This window comes from Triticum dicoccoides, chromosome 6B (genome assembly GCF_002162155.2).
Source record: "Triticum dicoccoides isolate Atlit2015 ecotype Zavitan chromosome 6B, WEW_v2.0, whole genome shotgun sequence".
In the NCBI taxonomy this organism is placed as follows: Eukaryota; Viridiplantae; Streptophyta; class Magnoliopsida; order Poales; family Poaceae; genus Triticum; species Triticum dicoccoides.
The window spans coordinates 239,306,767-239,314,360 of record NC_041391.1 but is presented as its reverse complement, the minus strand read 5'-3'; positions in this window follow the sequence as shown (position 1 = coordinate 239,314,360).

Below are 7,594 nucleotides of genomic sequence, written 5' to 3'. Positions count from 1 at the left end.
GAGATTGAACAAGGTATCGGTATACCGACGATCGAATCTCGGGCAAGTACAATACCGCTAGACAAAGGGAATTGTATATGGGATCGATTGAGTCCTTGACATCGTGGTTCATCCGATGAGATCATCGTGGAACATGTGGGAGCCAACATGGGTATCCAGATCCCGCTGTTGGTTATTGACCGGAGAACGTCTCGGTCATGTCTACATGTCTCCCGAACCCGTAGGGTCTACACACTTAAGGTTCGATGATGCTAGGGTTATAAAGGAAGTTTGTATGTGGTTACCGAATGTTGTTCGGAGTCCCGGATGAGATCCCGGACGTCACGAGGAGTTCCGGAATGGTCCGGAGGTAAAGATTTATATATGGAAAGTTGTTGTTCGGGTTCCGGAAAAAGTTCGGGTTTTTTCGGTATTGTACTGGGAAGCTTCCAGAAGGTTCCGGAGGATTCCGGAGGGGTCCGGAGGTCCAGAAATTGTTCCACCACGTCCAATACAGTAGCATGGGCTGTAAGGGGGCGCCCTAGCCTTTATGGGCCAAGGGAACCAGGCCCCCAAGGCCCATGCGCATGGGAGGGGGAAACCCTAAGGGGGAGGGCCTCCACTTGGCTTGGGAGGCACTCCTCCCCCCTTGGCCGCACCCCTTGGGGTGGGAAATCCTAAAGGGGGCGCAGCCCCCCTTCCCCCTATATATACTTGAGGCATTGGAGCAGCCCAAAACATGAGAACTTCTCCCTCTTGGTGCAGCCCTACCTCTCTCCCTACTCCTCCTCTCCCGTGGTGCTTGGCGAAGCCCTGCAGGATTGCCACGCTCCTCCACCACCACCACGTCGTTGTGCTGCTGTTGGATGGAGTCTTCCTCAACCTCTCCCTCTCTCCTTGCTGGATCAAGGCGTGGGAGACGTCACCAGGCTGTACGTGTGTTGAACGCGGAGGTGCCGTCCGTTCGACACTAGGATCTCCGGTGATTTGAATCACGACGAGTACGACTCCTTCAACCCCGTTCTCTTGAACGCTTCCGCTTAGCGATCTACAAGGGTATGTAGATGCACTCTCCTTCCCCTCGTTGCTGGTTTCTCCATAGATAGATCTTGGTGACACGTAGGAAAATTTTGAATTTCTGCTACGTTCCCCAACAGTGGCATCATGAGCTAAGTCTATTGCGTAGATTCTTTGCACGAGTAGAACACAAAGTAGTTGTGGGCGTTGATGTTGTTCAATATGCTTACTGTTACTAGTCCAATCTTGTTTCGACGGTATTGTGGGATGAAGCGGCCCGGACCGACCTTACACGTACTCTTACGTGAGACAGGTTCCACCGACTGACATGCACTTGGTGCATAAGGTGGCTAGCGGGTGCCAGTCTCTCCCACTTTAGTCGGAACGGATTCGATGAAAAGGGTCCTTATGAAGGGTAAATAGCAATTGACATATCACGTTGTGGTTTTGCGTAGGTAAGAAACGTTCTTGCTAGAAACTCATAGCAGCCACGTAAAACATGCAAACAACAATTAGAGGACGTCTAACTTGTTTTTGCAGGGTATGCTATGTGATGTGATATGGCCAAGAGGAATGTGATGAATGATATGTGATGTATGAGATTGATCATGTTCTTGTAATAGGAATCACGACTTGCATGTCAATGAGTATGACAACCGGCAGGAGCCATAGGAGTTGTCTTTATTTATTGTATGACCTGCGTGTCATTGAACAACGCCATGTAAATTACTTTACTTTATTGCTAAACGCGTTAGCCATAGAAGTAGAAGTAGTCGTTGGCGTGACAACTTCATGAAGACACGATGATGGAGATCATGATGATGGAGATCATGGTGTCATGCCGGTGACGATGATGATCATGGAGCCCCGAAGATGAAGATCAAAAGGAGCAAAATGATATTGGCCATATCATGTCACTATTTGATTGCATGTGATGTTTATCATGTTTATGCATCTTGTTTACTTAGGACGATGGTAGTAAATAAGATGATCCCTTACAAAATTTCAAGAAGTGTTCTCCCCTAACTGTGCACCGTTGCTACAGTTCGTCGCTTCTAAGCACCACATGATGATCGGGTGTGATGGATTCTTACGTTCACATACAACGGGTGTAAGACAGTTTTACACAGCGAAAACACTTAGGGTTAACTTGACGAGCCTAGCATGTACAGACATGGCCTCGGAACACGGAGACCGAAAGGTCGAGCATGAAGATGTTCACCGATGATGACTAGTCCGTCTCACGTGATGATCGGACACGGCCTAGTTGACTCGGATCATGTAATCACTTAGATGACCAGAGGGATGTCTATCTGAGTGGGAGTTCATAAGATGAACTTAATTATCTTGAACATAGTCAAAAGACCTTTTGCAAATTATGTCGTAAGCTCGCGCTTTAGTTCCACTGTTTAGATATGTTCCTAGAGAAAATATAGTTGAAAGTTGATAGTAGCAATTATGCAGACAGTAGAAAGCTTATGTCCTTAATGCACTGCTCAGTGTGCTGAACCCCAAACGTCGTTTGTGGATGTTGCGAACATCGGACATACACGTTTTGATAACTACGTGATAGTTCAGTTAAATGGCTTAAGTAGAGGCACCAAAGATGTTTTTCGAAACATCGCGGAACATATGAGATGTTTCGAGGGCTGCAATTGGGATTTCAGGATCGTGCCCACGTCAAGAGGTATAAGACCTCCGACGATTTTCTTAGCCTGCAAACTAAGGGAGAAAAGCTCAATCGTTGAGCTTGTGCTCAGATTGTCTGAGTGCAACAATCACTTGAATCGAGTGGGAGTCGATCTTCCAGATGAGATAGTGATGTTTCTCCAAAGACATTGCCACCAAGCTGCTAGAGCTTCGTGATGAACTATAACAAATCAGGGATAGATATGATGATCCTTGAGGTATTCACGATGTTTGACACCGCGAAAGTAGAAATCAAGAAGGAGCATCAATTGTTGATTGTTGGTGAAACCACTAGTTTCAAGAAGGGCAAGGGCAAGAAGGGATACTTCATGAAACAGCAAATCAGCTGCTGCTCTAGTGAAGAAACCCAGAGGTTGAACCCAAACCCGAGACTAAGTGCTTCTGTGATAAGGGGAATAGCCGCTGGAGCAGGATTACCCTAGATACTTGGTAGATAAGAAGGCTGGCAAGGTCGATAGAAGTATATTGGATATACATTATGTTAATGTGTACTTTACTAGTACTTCTAGTAGCACCAGGGTATTAGATACCGGTTCGGTTGCTAAGTGTTAGTAACTCGAAATAAAAGCTACGGAATAAACGAAGACTAGCTAAAGGTGAGCTGACGATATGTGTTGGAAGTGTTTCCAATGTTGATGTGATCAAGCATCGCACGCTCCCTTCTACCATCGAGATTGATGTTAAAACCTGAATAATTGTTATTTGGTGTTTGCGTTGAGCATAGACATGATTGGATTATGACTATCGCAATACGGTTATTCATTTAAAGAGAATAATGGTTACTCTATTTATTTGAATAATACCTTCAATGGTCTTGCACCTAAAGGAATGGTTTATTGAATCTCGATCATAGTGATACACATTTTCATGCCAAAAGATATAAGATAGTAATGATAGTACCACTTGCTTGTGGCACTGCCATGTAAGTCATATTGGTATAAAACGCATGAAGAAGCTCCATGTTGATGGATCTTTAGACTCACTCGTTTTTGAAAAGTGTGAGACATGCGAACCATGTCTATTGGTGTATACGCATGAAGAAACTCCATGCAGATGGATCGTTTGGACTCACTTGATTTTTAATCACTTGAGACATGCAAATCATACCACATGGGCAAGATGACTGAAAAGCCTCTTTCAGTAAGATGGAACAAGATAGCAACTTGTTGGAAGTAACACATCTTGATGTGAGCAGTCCAATGAGTGCTGAGGCATGCAGTGAATATCGTTATGTTCTTACTTCATAGATGATTCGAGTAGATGTTGAGAATATTTTCTTGATGAAACACAAGTCTGAATTATTGAATGGTTCAAGTAATTTCAGAGTGAAGTAGAAGATCATTGTGACAAGAGGATAAAATGTCTATGATATGATCATAGAGATGAATATCTGAGTTACGAGTTTTGGCACGCAATTAAGACATTGTGGAAATTGTTTTACAATTAATACCGCCTGGAACACCATAGTGTGATGGTGTGTCCGAACATCATAGTTGCACCCTATTGGATATGGTGGCTACCATGATGTCTCTTATCGAATTACCACTATTGTTCATGGGTTAGGCATTAGAGACAACCACATTCACTTTAAATAGGGCACCACGTAATTCCGTTGAGATGACACCGTATGAATTATGGTTTAGAGAAACCTAAGTTGTCGTTTCTTAAAGGTTTGGGGCTGCGACGCTTATGTGAAAAAGTTTCAGGATTGATAAGCTCGAACTCAAAGCGGATAAAATGCATCTTCATAGGACACCCAAAACAGTTGGGTATACCTCCTAATTCAGGTCCGAAAGCAATATGGATTGTTTCTTGAATCGGGTCCTTTCTCGAGGAAAGGTTTCTCTCGAAAGAGTTGAGTGGGAGAATGGTGGAGACTTGATATGGTTATTGAACCATCACTTCAACCAGTGTGTATCAGGGCACAGGAAGTTGTTCATGTGGCACCTACACCAATTGAAGTAGAAGCTTATGATAGTGATCATGAAGCTTCGGATCAAGTCACTGCCGTACCTCGTAGGGTGACAAGGATACGTACTACTTCAGAGTGGTACAGTAATCCTGTCTTGAAGGTCATGTTGCTAGACAACAATGAACCTACGAGCTATGGAGAAGCAATGGTGGGCCCAAATTCTGACAAATGGTTAGAAGCCATGAAATCCGAGATAGGATCCATGTATCAGAACAAAGCATGGACTTTGGTGGACTTGCCCGATGATCGGCAAGCCATTGAGATAAATGGATCTTTAAGAAGAAGACGGACGTGGATGGTAATGTCACCATCTATGAAGCTCGACTTGTGGCGAAGAGTTTTTCACAAGTTCAAGGAGTTGACTACGATGAGATTTTCTCATCCACAGCGATGCTTAAAGTCCGTCGGATTCATGTTAGCATTAGCTGCATTTATGAAATCTGGCAGATGGATGACAAAACGAGTTTCCTTACCAGTCTTCGTATGGAAAGGTTGTATGTAATACAATCAGAAAGGTTTTGTCGATCCTAAGGATGCTAAAAGGTATGCTAGCTCCAGCAATCCTTCTAAGGACTGGAGTAAGCATCTCGGAGTTGGAATGTGCGCTTTGATGAGATGATCAAAGATTTTGGTGTATACAAAGTTTATGAGAAACTTGTATTTCCAAAGAAGTGAGTGGGAGCACTATAGATTTACCGATGAGTATGTGTTGTTAACATGTTGTTGATCGGAAATGACGTAGGATTTCTGGAAAGCATATAGGGTTATTTGAAAAGTGTTTTTCAATGGAAAACCTGGATTAAGCTACTTGAACGTTGAGCATCAAGATCTATAAGGATGGATCAAAACGCTTAATGGTACTTTCAAATGAGCACATACCTTGACATGATCTTGAAGGTGTTCAAGATGGATCAGTCAAAGAAGAAGTTCTTGCCTGAGTTGTAAGGTACGAAGTTAAGACTTAAAGCTCGACCATGGCAGAATAGAGAGAAAGGACGGAGGTCGTCTCCTATGCTTAAGACATAGGCTCTACAGTATGCTATGCTGTGTACCGCACCTGAAGTGTGCCTTGCCATGAGTTAGTCAAGGGGTACAAGAGTGATCCAAGAATGGATCACAGACAGCGGTCAAAGTTATCCTTAGTAACTAGTGGACTAAGGAATTTTCTCGATTATGGAGGTGGTAAAAGAGTTCGTCGTAAAGGTTACGTCGATGCAAGCTTAACACCTATCCGAATAGCTCTAAGTAGAGATACCGGATACATATAATGGAGCAACAATTTAGAATAGCTCCAAGTAGAACAGTTATTTGGAATAGCTCCAAATAGAGCGTGGTAGCTGCATCTAGGAGATGACATAGAGATTTGTAAAGCACACACGGATCTGAAAGGTTCAGACCCGTTGACTAAAAACCTCTCTCACAAGCAACATGATCAAACCCAAAACTCTTGGATGTTGGTCACATGGTGATGTGACCTGTCAGTGTTAATCACATGGTGATGTGAACTAGATTATTGACTCTAGTGCAAGTTGGAGACTGTTGGAAATATGCCCTAGAAGCAATAATAAAAGTGTTATTATTATATTTCTTTGTTCATGATAATAGTCTTTTATTCATGCTATAATTGTATTATCCGGAAATCGTAATACACGTGTGAATACAAAGACCACAATATGTCCCTAGTGAGCCTCTAGTTGACTAGCTCGTTGTGATCAACAGATAGTCATGGTTTCCTGACTATGGACATTGGATGTCGTTGATAACGGGATCACATCATTAGGAGAATGATGTGATGGACAAGACCCAATCCTAAGCATAGCACAAAGATCGTGTAGTTCGTTTGCTAGAGCTTTGCCAATGTCAAGTATCTCTTCCTTTGACCATGAGAGCGTGTAACTCCTGGATACCGTAGGAGTGCTTTGGGTGTATCAAATGTCACAACGTAACTGGGTGGCTATAAAGGTGCATTACAGGTATCTCCGAAAGTGTCTGTTGGGTTGGCACGAATCGAGACTGGGATTTGTCACTCCGTGTAAACGGAGAGGTATCTCTGGGCCCACTCGGTAGGACATCATCATAATGTGCACAATGTGATCAAGGAGTTGATCACGGGATGATGTGTTACGGAACGAGTAAAGAGACTTGCCGGTAACGAGATTGAATAAGGTATCGGTATACCGACGATCGAATCTCGGGCAAGTACAATACCGCTAGACAAAGGGAATTGTATATGGGATCGATTGAGTCCTTGACATCGTGGTTCATCCGATGAGATCATCGTGGAACATGTGGGAGCCAACATGGGTATCCAGATCCCGCTGTTGGTTATTGACCGGAGAACGTCTCGGTCATGTCTACATGTCTCCCGAACCCGTAGGGTCTACACACTTAAGGTTCGATGATGCTAGGGTTATAAAGGAAGTTTGTATGTGGTTACCGAATGTTGTTCGGAGTCCCGGATGAGATCCCGGACGTCACGAGGAGTTCCGAAATGGTCCGGGGGTAAAGATTTATATATGGAAAGTTGTTGTTCGGGTTCCAGAAAAAGTTCAGGTTTTTTCGGTATTGTACCGGGAAGCTTCCAGAAGGTTTCGGAGGATTCCGGAGGGGTCCGGAGGTCCGGAAATTGTTCCACCACGTCCAATACAGTAGCATGGGCTGTAAGGGGGCGCCCTAGCCTTTACGGGCCAAGGGAACCAGCCCCAAGGCCCATGCGCATGGGAGGGGGAAACCCTAAGGGGGAGGGCCTCCACTTGGCTTGGGAGGCACTCCTCCCCCCCTTGGCCGCCCCCCTTGGGGTGGGAAACCCTAAAGGGGGCGCAGCCCCCCTTCCCCCTATATATACTTGAGGCATTGGAGCAGCCCAAAACATGAGAACTTCTCCCTCTTGGTGCAGGATTTCCGGTGATTTGAATC